We start from the raw sequence: 16,873 nt of genomic DNA, 5'->3' as shown, positions 1-16,873 counted from the left end.
ATTGTAACTTCAAATTTTATGGTCACTGTATTCCTAAATCTCGCCGTTAACTTTTCTGATACGAAGCTTTCCGCAGCGTTGTTATAGTTGTTATGGTAAGTCCTACATTTTTCTGGTTCCTTCCCCGTTGGTTAACCTTGGAAAACGACAGTTCTGTTATCATTTTCTATTGAATATTTCCTAAAATATCCTAAATGCGCTGATTAAACAATTATACATTGGATACTTGATCCAGGAATTATGTTGCTGCGGATGAGCTTTTTCCTATGCTACTTATAATTTGTGTCCATATGCCTCTTGGTTACTCTTCCTTTATTTTTTTTCATTTTAGGAAAAATCAAATTTGTTTCGTATCGCACTCACTCAATTCTTAGAAACAGTCATGAGTTTAACAATAGCATTAACAGGTTAAAAATACATTTTGTAGTTTCATTGTGTGTGTGTGTGTGTGTGTACCTTTGTGCCCAGACACAATGAAAACAACAAATACGTGTAACACAAAAAAACGGGTAAAATTCGGTTTATTTTTTTACGTTCAGAAGCACTGTAAAATTCAGTCATTGTCTGACCGTGATCCAGGTAGGTCGGAGATAATGGGGAGTCCTTTCACTCCACTGAGCTATTCAATTGAAGAGGGAACTGGCCTTCCGTCGCTCTGTGAAAGGCAAAATATTGACTGCATGCATAAAAAATTACTGCATTACGAATTGGTTTTCCTTGCTGTCCATTCAGGAAAGAAAAATTTGAGTTGCCAGATGTTTATTCCTTTAATTGTTATGGTAAAATGGGAAAAATTGATTTTTAACTAGTATCCGCTTTTAAAGTGAAAAATTATACAAAATACAATTAAAGAGTAAAACAAAAATAATATTACATTTAAGTAAATATTGACCTGCCATTAAAATAATGGAGTTTCACGTGGTCATGTAATGTATGCATAAGTTAAAGTTAATGTAATTCATTTATGTATTAAAATTAATTGATTTAAACTCAACCATATTAGTTAGAACAATGAGCTAAATATCGACGACAATACGCGACTTCAACATGTCTGTTTAAAAACTAAGAATTCTTCATATTTGTTTTTCTCTGAATATTGTTAAAAACATTTACATTGAATATTTATATCACAGATTATTTACACTCCACATCATAAATTTTAGTTTTCCCCGAAAATCTGAATCTGATATACGAACTCGTAATTCAACTCTATCAACTCTCATTGACTATACACGATGTTCTCAGGAAAACCCTTACGATGAGGAATGGAAAAATTATATTTGGCACAACATTACCAAATTCATTCAGTGATTACAAGCTGGTGAATTAATAATGACAGACAGAAGAAATGATAATGAGAAAAAGAGTGAATCATGGAAGGCATTTTGTGAAATCCTATAGAAATGGGACAGATATTCAACCCGAAAAGCCTTATCGAAAAATTTATTTAATTCCATTTTAATCATATGGAGTAAGATATTGACTTCTCAAAAGTATTTGGCATCTTTTTTGGAATATGAATGCACTATTTGGAAAACTTTTCATAAAAGTACATAGCGATAATTATTGAAATTTTCATGTAATAGAATTTCAATAGTTTCAAAAAAATATTACGAATGCTAAGAAGTAATTATTTGAGTGTAAAGAAAACCAGCAGAAACTCCTATCAAAAGACCGATATTTTTAATTCTCTTACTACTCCTAGATCCACTTTCGAACTCCTTGGGGAGGATATCTCTCTTATCGCTGTCGAGAAACCGATTGGCGGAGGAGGTATGGGTTCTCCAGTTGAATGGTACCCCGGATATTACGGAGACCAGAGGAGGACAGGAGGAGGGGAGAAAATGAACAGGGAGAAAATAAAAAAAATACTGACATCTTCGAGGTCATATTTGTTCTTCCTGAAGACAGCTATGTTGCTACGCTGCACGAGGCTGTATTATCCTTATTAAAAAGAAAATTCTTGTCTTTGGCCACTCGGAAATTTATTTCGCAGTAAAAATTGTTTTATCTCTAGATTATTTCTTCTCGTCTAAGGTTCGTTTAAAAGAAGAGTTGTGCAACTGCGAATATATCATATCTATGAAATTGTTTTAAATCCCTATTGAAGTGATACAACGTACATAAATTACTTAAGATCATATAAGGAGCTGTAATCATCGGACTACAGGCAACCGTAATTCATTTCTACAGGGTACTTTCCGAAAGTAATGCAATTGAATTTCCCGCTCCGCTCCTATTGGTCGGAGTAGAATCAAAACACTTGGAGGAGGTGGGAAGGACGTTAAGCTTTGCCGCGATTTTAGTGCTCTCCAAGCTGTGGGAGTGGCCGGACGACAGTTATTGTTAACCTCTACGCGTCTACCGAGTCACGAAAAAAATGGAATCGACGATCAAGCCACATTACGCGATTAAGATTTGTGCTAAACTGAAAAAATTTCTTGAGGAGACTAACAAAATGATTAGTGAGGCTTACGGGGACTCTGCTCTGTCCTACTCATAAGTTTCGAAGAGGTTAAAGGCCTTAAAGGATGGCGGGGAAGAGGTTCACTACTAACAACGCTCTGGGCGGCCGTCAACCAACAAAGCCGACAACAATATGGCTGGTGTGCGACAATTGTTAGACTCTGACCGTCGGCTGAGTATCAAGATGGTTGCCAATGAACTTAACTTGACGTCTAATGTTGTGTTTTGTATTGTTCCTGAAGATTAAGCGATGAGGAAAATGTGCGCCTAGCTCGTGCCCATGGTGTTGTCAGACGACCAAAAGGCCAACCGAGCGGAAATTCCAAGTAAACTTTTGCAACGTATTGGAAATGATTATTTGGATAACGTCATCACTGGTGATGAAACCTTTGTTTTTTAATACGACCCAGAAACAAAACTCCAAAGCTCTGGGTGGCACACCGACCAGTCCCCAAGGCCCAAAAAGGCAAAAATGAGCAAATCAAAAGTGAAAATAATGCTCATTGCCTTTTTCGATATTAAAGGTGTTGTCCATAAGGAGTTTGTTCCTCGAGGACATACAGTTAACGCTGCCTACTAAATGGATTTGTTGGAAAGACACCGAAAAAGGGTCATCAGGACGACAAAAGACATCTCCGCAACCTGGTAACTCCATCACGACAACGCAACTTGCCACAACGCGCTACGAGCCCGCGAGTTCCTGGCCAAACACCAGGTGCTAACGCTGCCAACCCCCTCTATAGCCCTGGCGTCGCCCCAGCGGACTTATTTTTGTTCCCTCGGATTAAGGCGCCCGTGAAAGAAACCCGTTTTCCGTCCATAGAAGAGATCCAATCAGCCGTGACAAAGAGCTTAAGAGAGGTCCCCGAATACGCCTTCTAGGGCACGCGCCAGTTATAGCAGAGTCGCTATAAAAAAGAGTAGAGTCCGAAGGACAGTATTTTGAAGAATTTTAAGTGTTTGTGCAAATCTGTTCAATAACTCACTTAAAAAAAATAATTGCAATAGTTTCGGAACGCTTCCTGTATGGCAATTCATGCGTCATATTGTCCTCTACTATCACTTTATGTACGTATTGATTTTTAGAATATTAAATAAAGCAGCAAATTTCAAATATGTATTCAAATAGTCTCATATTTTTTCTGAACAGACCTTGTGTTATCCTTTTTTGGTCTCGATTGGTCTCCCAGTCAAATCAACTATTTTATAGTAACAATTTTAGAGAAACCTAGCGGTTCATCCCTGAACTCAGTCTACTAATTTGGCAAATTTTCTTATGAATCACGAATCCCTGCCCCGCGTTCTAATTTTGGTCTAATGGAAGCGACACAAAAACTTCTCCGTTGCATTTTGTTTAATTTTACAAATATCCATACAATTAATCTAGGTTTATTTTGCCAGCACTTGCTAATCATGTCTGTTTGATGTGACTCCTTGAGGTAGTTTGATTTGATCCTGTCCGCAGAAATCAACCTTTGGCTGGTGAGGATCATCCAGGTACTAACCCTAAAGTGTATGATATGCAAGCATTCCCGATGTGGAGGGGGAGGGGTACGTTACTTTCTACGTGGCACACGAGGTCCCCTGAGTCGGAGTTCCGGTATCCAGAAAATCAAATCACCATGATTTTTTTATGGAATCGATCAAAGGGGTCCAGTGTTTGAAAACACGTGTAATTGACGCTGCTTCCTCGGAAATCGATTATTAAAAACCGTCGTAACTCAATCCTGTCCCAGTCCTTGTCCTAACAAGCTGAGTCTTGTTTTGAATTTATTTTCACTCAAAAGTTCACTTTATTCGCCGTCTCAATAGGTGATTGGTATTCCAGATTCCTGGAAAAGAAAAGGTTAGAGGCTGTTCCTCGCGTTGTCGTCGCCTGGTCGGAGAAACAAAAATCTTCGTTCTCGACCTCTTGCACTCGAATCTTCTCCCGCCCACGCCGTTCGGGAAGGTGGACGGAGCGTTGGGAGTGGGGAGGCCGGGGAGGGGATAGAAGTAGGTGGGGGAGATGGAGGGGATAGATAAGGTGGGCGGGGAAGTAGAGAGGAGAATCAGAGGAAAGAGGAGGTGGGTGGCAATTGGGGGAGAAGGTTTCTCGCGTGGGAGTGGGGACGCTCCGGGGTGGTGGCTAGGGTTAGGCTGGGCTCAAGGTCCGTAGCACGGGGGGGAGGATGGCGCGGCGGGGTAGAGTGGAGGGGACATACGAGGGCGGAGGGTATGGGAGAGGGGGAAAAACGCACCTAACCCTGGGGCCGGGAGATACGTGGGGAGGCCACCCTTCGGATTGGTTCGAATTTCTTTCCCCTTGCTTTTATTTTGGCTTGCAAGTGCGGTCACGTGACGCTCCCGCGCTCGAGTTTCCCTCTTACGGCGGAGCCTTCAACCACTTCTTGACCGCCGTGCGAATCCCTCTGTCCTCTTCCCCATTCTCTCTTTGCCATCCTTCCCGCGCTCTCTCTTTTTCTGTTTCCCTCTCACATTTTCCTCATTCTCCCTCCTCCCGCCGCCATGCCTTTCCTTACCTATCTTCTAGCTCTCTAATTCTGCCTTTCGACCCTTATCCTTTCGACTCCTCTTAACTTCCTTCGCTCTGCCTTTTCCAGCTCTCCCCGCCCATGCTATATAATTTATAAACTCCTGTTCTTTTCCTTAAATCTATTATTCACACACGGCTTCCTGAAATTACACGTTTTAACTCAGCTCGTCTCTTACCAGAGATGCGCCCCATCTTTCCTTCTTCGGAAAGTCTTTTATTTTTTATCTTCTTCCCGTAGTAAACGAATTCCCTCTTTGAATTAGTTTTTTTTTCTTTTCCTTTTAGTTTATTTTATTACATCGTTTCATCATCCTTCAATAGAGATTCCTGTTTTCTTTTAATGCTCTGAAAATTGTGGTCTTGATACTGTCTACCTCACTTACACTGTCACACTAAATTATTTCTTGTGGGGGTTTCTTTCGAAACCATTTGTTCGATATGTCTCGATGATTATTGCTATTTGATTTCCTATCTAATATTTCCAAACGCTGATTTTTCAACCTTTAATGTTTACTCATCACCTTTAGATCTTCATTCATTATTGTCCTACCTCGTTTCCATACAATATCGCAGTTAAAATTTGTCTCATATATTCACGGGCTGATGATTTGCTAATTTCAGGAAGACCGTATTAAATCAGGTCCAGTTCACTTGAATCAATAGATCTTATTATTTTCTGCGAACTGAAATCGTAAGTTACGCTATGCTATGCTAAAATTATCTTGAAGTCTTGAACGTAAAATCAGTGTTAAGTAGTTTTTTTTACTAGCAATGGGGCATCACCTAAAAGGATACGTGATCATGTATGAATGAAAATTAAAGTATTTTTATGGTATTAAACTGCAACTTATTTTGACAGATCTCCTCCGACTCTCAGACGCATGTATTATTTTATATGTTTTGAGCAATTTTTTTCTCTTCTTACCCCATTGTTTATGGTAACTAAATAATTGTCTTTTTTTAATGCCAACTCCTCGATTTTGCTTACAGTCACCTTCATTTCAGGATTTATTCTTTGTTAACTATTCTTTTCAAAGTTTGATTTCATTCTTTGGAATTTGAGGAAAACCCTACTGCTTTCCCACATTTCGTGTTAAACGATGTTTCCATTTCGGGTACAGGTTTCATAGTAGTAATTTTTAGGGGAGGCGACCGACTGCTGAGGTCATTTGCGCCATTAGGGATAGATGGGAAAGGAAGGGTGGAGAGGAACCCGTCGTCGGCATTAGCCTACCCTTAAGGAAAGGCACCAAGGGGTCCGCAGTTTAACGTCCTATCCGACGGACGTCGTATTCACTCGAAGTGCTCTCCACAGAGCACCTCAAGTAGGGACCGGGATACCACTGATAAATACCTACCGTCGTCAGGATTCGAGCCCCCACGGAGGGAAGCCTGTACGTTAGCCACCGCACCATCCCGGTCCCCCACACGTTTCATGTGTAGAACATTTTTATGCTCGCCAGTGATCAATGGAGGTATTATATGGTGCATGGGAAGAATCATTGGCAAAGGTTTTACACGTTTTGACCAATTATAAATACCCAATTGTTTTCCAGTAATTTTTTTAAACATCAAGCAATGAGGTTAAGGCACAATATTAGGAGATAAATAAATTGTATGAATAAATTAGACTTCTGCTAAGTCATGGTTGTTAGCAATTATAGTTTTCAGTTGCGGTCGGGATACTTTGGGGAAATAATATATCAAATGAAAATATAATTATTAATCTGCGCTAAGGCTGCCGTAATTTTGCACGTATCGAAATACGAGATATGCATTAATCGTTTAGCTATTTTAAGATATTTTGCAATAATGTTTTGTCATACCTAGAGTGATGATATTTATATAAATTAGTTTTTTCTCATAGTAAGCATTCTTAAAGAAAAGAGTACTCTGAGAAAGCGAGGTTGAGGGAGAAAAAAAAGGGACACCCTAGGTGGAATCAAGGGAGATCAAAATTAGGTTTAATTATGAAATAAAATATTGTAATATGCAGTATAAGGTTTAATGAATTTTTTGCTATGCAAGTTTGGGCTTATATATAAAGTAGTTTGTGGTGCTTGCTTATCAAAAACCGACCATAAACCGGTAAAATAATCGTTTGCTATTAATAAAAGTTTATTCATTCAGAGTCAGTTAGTTAATTTTTTGTTCGATCCTCCTATGAAGGTCCAATAAAATGCATGGTCATACATATTTCGATCCAAAATTTAAAAAAAAACACAGTTAAGCATGAATTATTAGACTGTAATAGTGCATATGCAATAATTTTTACATCATCGTATTAAAATGGATATTATCATACCCATAAATTATAAAAATAGATACAATTTTACTACGTAGCATATTCATGAATGTCAAGAATATAATCCGATAATTTCATAAAAATAATTATTTTGGAAAAATGTTATGGTTGCAGAGAATTTCTTATTCCTAAAGTTATTCCCCTTCTATCTGTACGCCGATCTTAGAGTCATTTTTAAGTTCCAGATGAACCGTTATCAGAGAGTAATCGGTTAAATTTGATCCGCCTCTGATGATGAATGAAGTAAAACGTATTTAATTTGATTTTTACCAATATGATTTTGACATTCCGATTTTTCCACGATGAAATTCCTGATGAAACTCATTTGTTTTAACTTTCATTCATTATTACAATTTTATAGAATTTAAGAGAGGATTTACAATTTCGTGCATAACAATAGCATACAGGGATCAAACCAACTTTACGCGGAGTATTCATTACTGTCGCCAAATTTGCAACTCTTACTGTGCAAAATAGAGCATTTTGCATGGGAAATCCTGGAATAACCGTTGAAGTTTTTCAGTTAGTTCGACAGACATCCTAAATACACTAGTTGCAAAAGCTAGTGGAAGTATTTAGGAAGGGAATAATATAAAAATAGTCGTAATTAAAATATTGTGATAATGAAGAAGTTGTGCCTAATATTAACATGGGCATGAGAGGATGTGTAACAATGGAAATATCCGCGGTCGAGGCTACTTCTATTATCTGGCGAATATATCTCCGTATTCCATGAAATTAAAGAGAAGTAGGGAAGGCTGCGTTTTCCCGAGGGACGAATGCTTCGCCAGAGGTACAGTAAATAAAAAGCACACTGCGAGAATTCTCATTGGTGCGGTGAAAGGGATGGCATGCTCAGAAGAGGAAGTTGATGTTCTTTTTATTTCAAGGAAATTTTGATCTCATTTAAAAACTTTACATTCTCCAGAACAGGTTTTTTGTCGTGCAATATTTACGACCTTAAATACTTCGGGTCTTGCGTAGGTGGCAAACATGTTGAAAACTCGCTCCGAATTGAATGCCTAATTGGCCGAATGGAATTGTCGTCTTGTAAGAAACAAAGATTCAATGGACGACTTATGTATTTATTCATTGAGAAACTGAATAGTTCTTGCGTTAACTATTTTTCCAAGAATCTTGATTCTCGCGAATGAAATGTTTTTCAAAAGCTTCGGGATTCAGGTTTGCTAATACCCATGGCTTTTGAGATTCTTAGCCAAGGCACTGAAAAATGAAATACCTAAACGAAAATGATTGCATTTTAGGTATATCTCTTCGGGATTTCTTCATACTGGTGCAGTTATTGGTGTATGGTACGCGGAATTTTCGCGAGGCAATAGGTAAAAAATTTGCAGATATTTTGATTTTAATTTGCTGTAAGGTAAATGATTTTTCATTTAATTTATATCCCAATAAAAGCCATGCTTCCATTATAAATACATATTATCTTTGTTAGCAGTTATTGTTGATGGTATTGATTGTGTGTATATATATATATATATATATGTGTATATATATATATATATATATATATATATATATATATATATATATATATATATACTCATTTATATAGAAACAGATATAAGGAAAAGGGATAGATAATATGTATAAATATATGTACATAAATTATAATATATATATATATATATATATATTGGTATGTGATGGTAGAGTATATATATATATATATATATATATATATATATATATATATATATATATACTCTACCATCACATACCAAACCGACCTTCGGGGTAATTAATGTGTTTATGTGTATACCTATACTATATATATATATATATATATATATATATATATATATATATTCATATATATATATATATATTCATATATATATATATATATTCATATATATATATATATATATTCATATATATATATATATATATATGTATGTATATATATATACACATAAACACAGTAATCAACCCGAAGGTCGGTTTGGTATGTGATGGTAGAGTTCACCCATTGCTAAGCCCGACGGAGTGTGAATTTCACACATCAGGGTAGGGGGGCCAGTTCCTTTCCCTGTGCCAGTTATGGTTTCCCAGGAAGGTACCCGAAAATGAAAATCCAACCAGGACCTGGTACCCGAAAAATCCATAGCCATAGCTTGGGTGGAGCTGCAGGTGCCCAGAGTGCCTTGCCCGGGAATCGAACCCGGGACCCTCCGGTCATTAGTCCAACGCTCTACCCACTGGACTACGGCGACCCACGACAAATAAATATGTATTTAATATATATATATATATATATATATATATATATATATATATATATATATATACACATATATATAAATCTGTGATAGCAAACATCTTCTGAGTAAGCTTTAGGACAGAGTTACGAGTGTTTGAGTTCCTACATATTTTTTTCCGAGCTGAATTTTCTCGAGTGATATAGGAAGCTTTCTTTATATCAATAAACCGTTGCGAAAGCTCTGATATATTCATATATAGGCACTTTTATGACAAAATACATCATGATCAGGTATAATGTTTGAGGTGTACCTTCAAAATATTTGTTGATATTAATTAACCGTAGTAATCAAGTTTCAGTTTCGTTGGTTAGTCGAAGTTAATGTTCACCAAATACTTAGCCCTGTCATTGCGTGACAGTAGCATATCAGGTTGGGAGGTTCAGTTCATTTTCTTGTTTTGAATATGATTTCCCAGTTAGATATTACTCGAAAAAAACACACAATCGCACACAAGCTCGGGTGAATCTGAGGTTATCCAGAGGCGTAGTCAGTAGTCGAACCCGGACCTTCTAGGGAGTATCCTAGCGCTCTGCTCACTAGACCAGTACACATCTTAATGCGTAACAAAGCTGGAAAGCTATAAACACTTTGACTGTTCATCTGGAATTTTTTTTCCCAAATTACAGCCTGAAACATTTTTAACTGCATAGTTTTTGCAGTAATATGCATAATGCTATCAATAGGAGACTTTTTTTAAGGATATAAAAATTGCATACATTATTATTATTTATTTTTTATGCGTAGAGTTTAGTGGAAGACGCTTAGATTGTTGAAAATCTGGTAATGGAGAAAACCAAAGGGTTGATAGATTCTCCAAAGATCGACTTGGCTACAATGTAAACGGAAGAACATGCTATTATATAAATAGGATGGTATTGCACAAAAGAGCTAAATAAGTGTGCAAAATGCTCGACACACTTGTTCAGCATAACTTTGTAAGAGACTTGAGAAAATATCATGAGTAATGAATATCAATGTTCATTTAATAAAATAAAATGGCATTTGCAAACGCCTTGCGTAGTATAATACAGTAGTTATTATAGAAACTGGAGAGGACCTGAAGCATTTCCTGAACGGAACAGGTCAAACACGTAAGGGATATAGTATGGTAATCAAGAAACAGATTAATAGAATTTTAGGATTCATACGATACGATATGACGGCAGATAGCGCGTTGCGATGACAGCCATTATAACTAGTGGGATATTTCACCTAACTTTAAAGTAGCTATGCATGGGTTTGGAGAAATTCGATCTATATGTGGTTCAGGTGAACTCAAGCAAATATGATGTCCTGGATAATATATATGTGGCTAAAACACCGTAAAAGACTGTGACATACTCCGCATGTAACTCAACACAAACTTGTAAGAAACACGTGGAAACATTCTTGTGGGGAATGGTTTTCTACGAATCAGAGATATGGACCGTGGGAAAATGGTCCGGCTATAAGTAGAAGCCTTCAAAGCCTTACACTGAAGGTGAGTGATAGTCTAATGGCGGTCAATAGCGTGTAATGAAAAGCACAGAGGTATAAGGAGGATAAGAAGAGGAAATGACCTTGTGACGGAAAACGTGAATGCATTAGATACCCACTTCCCGGTTATTTTTGAAGCCAAACTGAAGATAGACCCGTACTGAATTATAAAGAACAAAAACGTAGAGCTCATAAAGGTGGAATTGAGTGAGCCTACAGGGATATGAAAGGAAATGACCTCAACTGGAGATGAGCTGAAAGGTCCAGGGTATCCATTGCCGTAACGATAAATTGATGGATACGATTATTTTTAAAGGATTAGGTGCCGTTTTGAACACAATAACATAAGTGATAATTCCAATCGAACTTATTCAAACTTATTTCGTAACAGTAAGTAAAATTAACCCGAATTGCATAGTTATCTTAACTTTCAAAAACTTTTTCCGTTGGCATTAGGTCATTCTCAAATGAAAAATATTAATAAATATTTAGTGATAAAATACCCTATGCATAATTACTGCTATAGTTGAGGATGGCCCGGCCTTTTTTCTCTTGATAAAACAGCCCCTTTTTGCATATTTATGTAAATGAATGGATGAATCTTTCACCTATCTCTCTGGTTACAACTATTATATGTTCACACTAAAGGTATAGGCGCTTCAACACCGCATCACTCATTAAAAACATCAATGGTTGACACTCTCTTCCCTTAAAGTCCGTGTATTTCTCTTTATAAATTGCGTAATGTGAAGAAAATATTAAATACGTTTTCGTCTATCAAATTATCACCGAAGATTTTATTATATGTTTTATGACTTAATAACGATTATTGCGCGTCTACAGTGTACTCGAGTTCTGCACTTGTGTTTGCGCCCACGGAACTCACAGGGAGGGCATCGAGTACATGCATACAATCGCTAACTGTCGTCTGTGCTCTCTCTCTCTCTCTCTCCTTGCCTGCCCTCCCTCACAGCACCTCCCTCTCTTCTCTCCATCTTCCTCCCCTTCGACCCCGCTCCTCCCTCCTCTCCCCCATAATATCTTCCCCCTCCTCTTTAATACGGAATCTGTCCCCATGGGGTTGTCATGGCAACGGGGTATTCCCATTTCCTATGGATGCCACCTGTGGAGCCGCTGGAGACATGCAGCAGCAGGTCTCGTCGGAAAACAAAAAAAAAGGAAACAAATAAAATAAAACTATTGGCGTAGGAGAGAGGCGGAAAGGGGCATCGTGGGAGGTGTAAGGTGGAGGCCGCCGGGGAGGGATGTAGGGTCTGGGTGGAGACGCGAAGTGAGTGGGAGGTCGAGTCGAAGTCGAGGAACGAGGGTCATCTGTGTGTGTGTGAGAGAGAAAACTGTGGCGGGAACGGCAGCGGGGAGAAGTCCTAGGAATAAAAAGTGTTTTCGAAGTTGGATGAAAAATGAAAGAGAGGCGGAGATGAATATAGTAGGGTAAGGGTGTCGGGGTGGGTGGAAGATGTGGAGGGGTAATGTTAATGGCAAAAGAGCGAGTGAGAGAGAGAGAGATTTTTGGGTGAAATGGTCGGTCGAGGCGGAGATTTAGAGGGGCACGAGGTGTGGACGTCAGGCACAGAAGAATCATCGTCGGTTCAAAGGGAGAATTTGTGTGATGGCGAGAGAGAATATAACAGAAGTTACTGCAGTGCAGTGCCGTGGAGAAATAAATCGATTTCTGAGACTGACGTATGGAAAAATGTGAAACATATTGCAGGGAATTATAGGTCTTTTGGGTCCTCTGCCGTTGGTTGCTGGATTTCCCAACGAAGCTGTGGCCGTAAATGCATCGATCCCCCTGAGAGAAAATACATTTGGCGTCAATAGCCAAAAACTACGAGGGTCATCCGGAAAGTAGTACCCGTTCGTGCCGCATGAAGTGCTGACGACGCGAGTAGCCGCTGGACGAGGTCAGATAGCTTCAGTGGCTTGTCTGCCTTCTCTGAGCCAAGTTGCGTGACGCTAGCATTGCCTGTGTTGTTTCTGTGATTGTTTACAATGTTTAAAAAAATTGAGAACGCCGCCAGTTGTGAAGTGAGGGCAGTGATTAAATTCCACAATGCAAGAAACGTTCGCCCATGTGATATTCATCGCCAATTAAAGGAGGTGTATGGAGACAATGTAATGGACGAGTCGTCTGTTCGGCGGTGGTGTCGCAACTTCAACATGGGGAGGGGGAACACACACGACGATGAGCGTTCGGAGAGACCGTCTGTCATTACAGACCAACTGGTGAGCTCAGTTGACGAATTCGTGAGGAACGATCGGCGCGTCACAATTGATGACATCTGTGAGCATTTTCCCAATGTTTCTCGAACAATTGTTCATGAAATTGTTAAACACCATCTGCATTATGCAAAAATTTGTGCAAGATGGGTCCCTCGCGTATCTCAATGAGCTGGCGGCGAAGGACTATGCAGCAGGAATACAGAAACTTGTCACACGTTATGACAAATGCCTTAATTTGCTTGGAGATTATGTTGAGAAGTAGTTTAAAGTATCCTCTTTCAAATAAAATTTTTTATGTTTGTTAATATTTACTTTTGTGTCTTTATTTCACGAACGGGTACTACTTTCCGGATGACCCTCGTAATACGAGCACTAAAATTATTTCAATCATCATAGTCATATCTGATTATGCCCCAGATGACCTTTGCTAGAAACTTCTCTAATCAGTTTTAATTATGATCATATCAGTCTCCCAGTCAATTCCTTAGACTTATTGTTAAATGAGCTATGGATTTCCAAACTCTATGGGGGTTTTACTCAGGAGTCTTAAGTCTTTAGATTTACTAGAGGTTTCCAAACTTCATTGATGATGCTAGCCATGAACTATTCCTTCCTCTTCCAGAATAGGAAATGCTACTTCGTGTAAAAAATAAAATAAAATGGTGGTGGAAGTCTACAATTTATATAAATGCGATGAGTTAACTATATATTTTTTGGTATTAATGACTAAAATTACAAATTTTAAATTTCTCTTTGGAAAACATGTGTCCAAACAATGAAAAACAAAAAAAACAGCGGTGAATAACAGCATCGGTAAACTCTGGAGAGTTCCGAAGGAAAACCAAAGTTACTTATTAGCTTTCGTTTCTGTTTAATTTTTCATGCATTACAAACATTTTATGTACAATTTTTACCCTGCCATTTGTCCTTCCATCTATGCATTATTCATCTGTTCAACAAAATACAAACAACAATTATTAATAAAATGAAAATTGGGAGATATTCGTCGACCTTCAAGAAAAAGTCAAAACTCAATTTTTTGGGATATTGAATTTTAAAGTTTGTTTGTCTAAAAGAGATGCTGGTTTTATTATACAATGTTTTAAATGTATCACTATCACAAATTTTAAAAATAGTACCTTTAGAAATATTTTAATCATTGAGTAAACATATTTTAATTTATTAGCTCAACATAACCTTATTGGGACATATAGAATCTTTTGTACGCCGGCGGTATACGAACGATATGGTCCTAAAAACGAAGGTAATCCTACTCATTGATGGACCGATCTGGTAAATTCCAGGTTAGTTGAGAAACAAGCCAGTGCAGTCTTTAAAAAATGAAGGGGTGGATATTTTAAATATCTGCGTTTATCTTTCTGAGTAATACATACTTTTGTCAAAAAATGTACGATATTACAACTGAATAGTACGAATGCAACCAATACTTAAGCATGCACGTGTACGTACATGAACTCAAAGATTGATCATGGACACGGTTTACCTGGAGAGCAACGCTGAAGTATTTGCTAAGCAATAGTCTTCTGAACACCTGTTTATTTTGCGACCGCCGACCGGATAGGTAATTGGCAAAGTAAACTCGCCGTATATCCCTAGCAGCAGTGGCTGGGGACTTTCATTTTGTGTCCTTAATTATTCAATTAATTTAAGCAGATGATCTAGAAATCTTTATAATTACGAATACTCGGAATACTTAAATGAATACATGTATACCAAAGTTTAGAGTAACCAAGGATGGAATATTAGGTCACTTAGAACGTACGCACTATCTTAAACCACTGTAACGAAAATAAATATTAAAAATTCGACAGAAGGGTATGAGCAGAATGAGATCATTAGAAAAATATATATCCAACCAAGATTTCCTAGGTCATACTTTTTTGATTCGACGAGTGCAAACGCTGGTATTACATGGGATGAAAAAATAACAATTTTAAGAGTTGATGGAGTGTGAATAAATATCTGCAGAGGACACAATATAGCACCGATTTGCTATATAGCCAAGGCAAAACAAAAAAAAAGAAATTATTACTGTGAATGGACAGTATAAAGGTATGTATGATACGAGATAGAAGATTACAATAAAAGGAGGATGATGAAAGAAAAGTAGAATTTATAAAAATGCAAGAATCGTCATCTTCAGGTGACATTACAGTAATAGTAATAATATGGAAAAAACCCTTTTTTAGACAAAGTTAAACAACACGCTACTAAACTTGCATTTGTAATGTAAATATATCTCCAAGTAATTAGAGTGTACAAGAGACCAAATCATAAAAAAATATGGAGAAACTGTGACAGCACCACAAAGTAGACAGTTGAGTACAAGTAAAATCGATAATATTTTGGAAATAATGGAAATAGGACTAAAGTTTCTAAAATAATTTTCTAAAGTTTTATAAATTAATTTTCTAAAATCTATTAAATAATACCTCAACCATATACGTGAATATTTGCTTGATATCGTGAAAAGCCATCCGATGAGAGTTTTGGTTTTCACATGTTTCGAGAAGCTATGGTTACCTTAAAAATTGAGATATCGTTAACTCAGAGTCATAAAAGTTGGGGTTTACGAAGAGGCTTCACCGGGGACTTTCTATTCGGGAGTGAGGGCATCGTAGTATTGGCTGGCGTAATGAGCAGCTGTCATAAGCCATGTCCATGTAAAAATGCTAGAATGTTTGTTCAAACACAGTTAAAAGATAGTTGGTTTTTTTGGATCAACAGATATATAAGATAAATCTGGTTTAATTGCATTACAGACATTTGATTTTGCGTAAAATATACTATTTGCGTAACGCTTTTCAGATGAGGATGGGATCGCTCAGGTGTGGCAGAGATTAGACTAGATGGACCGTTTTTTGCTGAAATGATCTTGTTGCAAAACATTCATTAGTTTCTTCATTTGGAATAATTGATAAGAGCTCGGCCCATTGCTACTTTTTAAAAATCGGATCGGCGAAAATAGCAGTCATAATAGGGAACCAAGAAAAACATAAGTATTGTGACATTTGAATTGGGCGACTAAGAAGATAAGTCTCTTTGATATTATAACAATAAAATATACTGGGAAAAGTTTTAAAGGCGTTTAACGGATCATTTTGCACATCTGTCAAGCAATATTCAACCAGTTAGGATCGCGTCGGCCAACAAAATACAAATGTAATGAGATTCTCGAGAATTAGGAAATATAAGTTGATCATTGAATTAGAAGGGAATAAACTAGAGAATTTGCTGCAGTTCATGTTCTTGGGCTGTATTTTAGAGGCGAATGAGAAGAATAGTGAAGACCCTAGAAGAAAAATTGCATAAGTGAAAGAATCATTTGTATGAAGAGGAGAATTGATGGCATGCATACTAAGTAAAGAGGTGGAGAAAAGATTAATAAAAGCATTAATATTGATATTGCGCTTAATGGGTGTAAAGCTTAGTTTTTAAGGATATACGATGAGCGTAGATTGGAGATTTTTGAGATGTGGTTGTGAAAAGTAGAAAAAAGTGGAACAAAGAGGAAGACAAACAAAAGAGTTTTAAATAGGA

At 37.5% G+C, this 16,873-nt stretch overlaps 1 protein-coding gene across 1 annotated transcript in view; it reads right to left on the bottom strand.

The window, feature by feature from the left end:
* LOC139689628 (GTP-binding protein REM 1-like) overlaps nucleotides 1-16,873 on the bottom strand; it is a 282,257-nt gene that overhangs the window by 151,288 nt on the left and 114,096 nt on the right. The window lies entirely within an intron of this gene.

This window comes from Hetaerina americana, unplaced genomic scaffold (genome assembly GCF_022747635.1).
Source record: "Hetaerina americana unplaced genomic scaffold, ioHetAmer1.1.p SCAF_26, whole genome shotgun sequence".
Taxonomy (NCBI): domain Eukaryota; kingdom Metazoa; phylum Arthropoda; class Insecta; order Odonata; family Calopterygidae; genus Hetaerina; species Hetaerina americana.
This window is presented reverse-complemented; position numbering and strand designations above follow the sequence as displayed.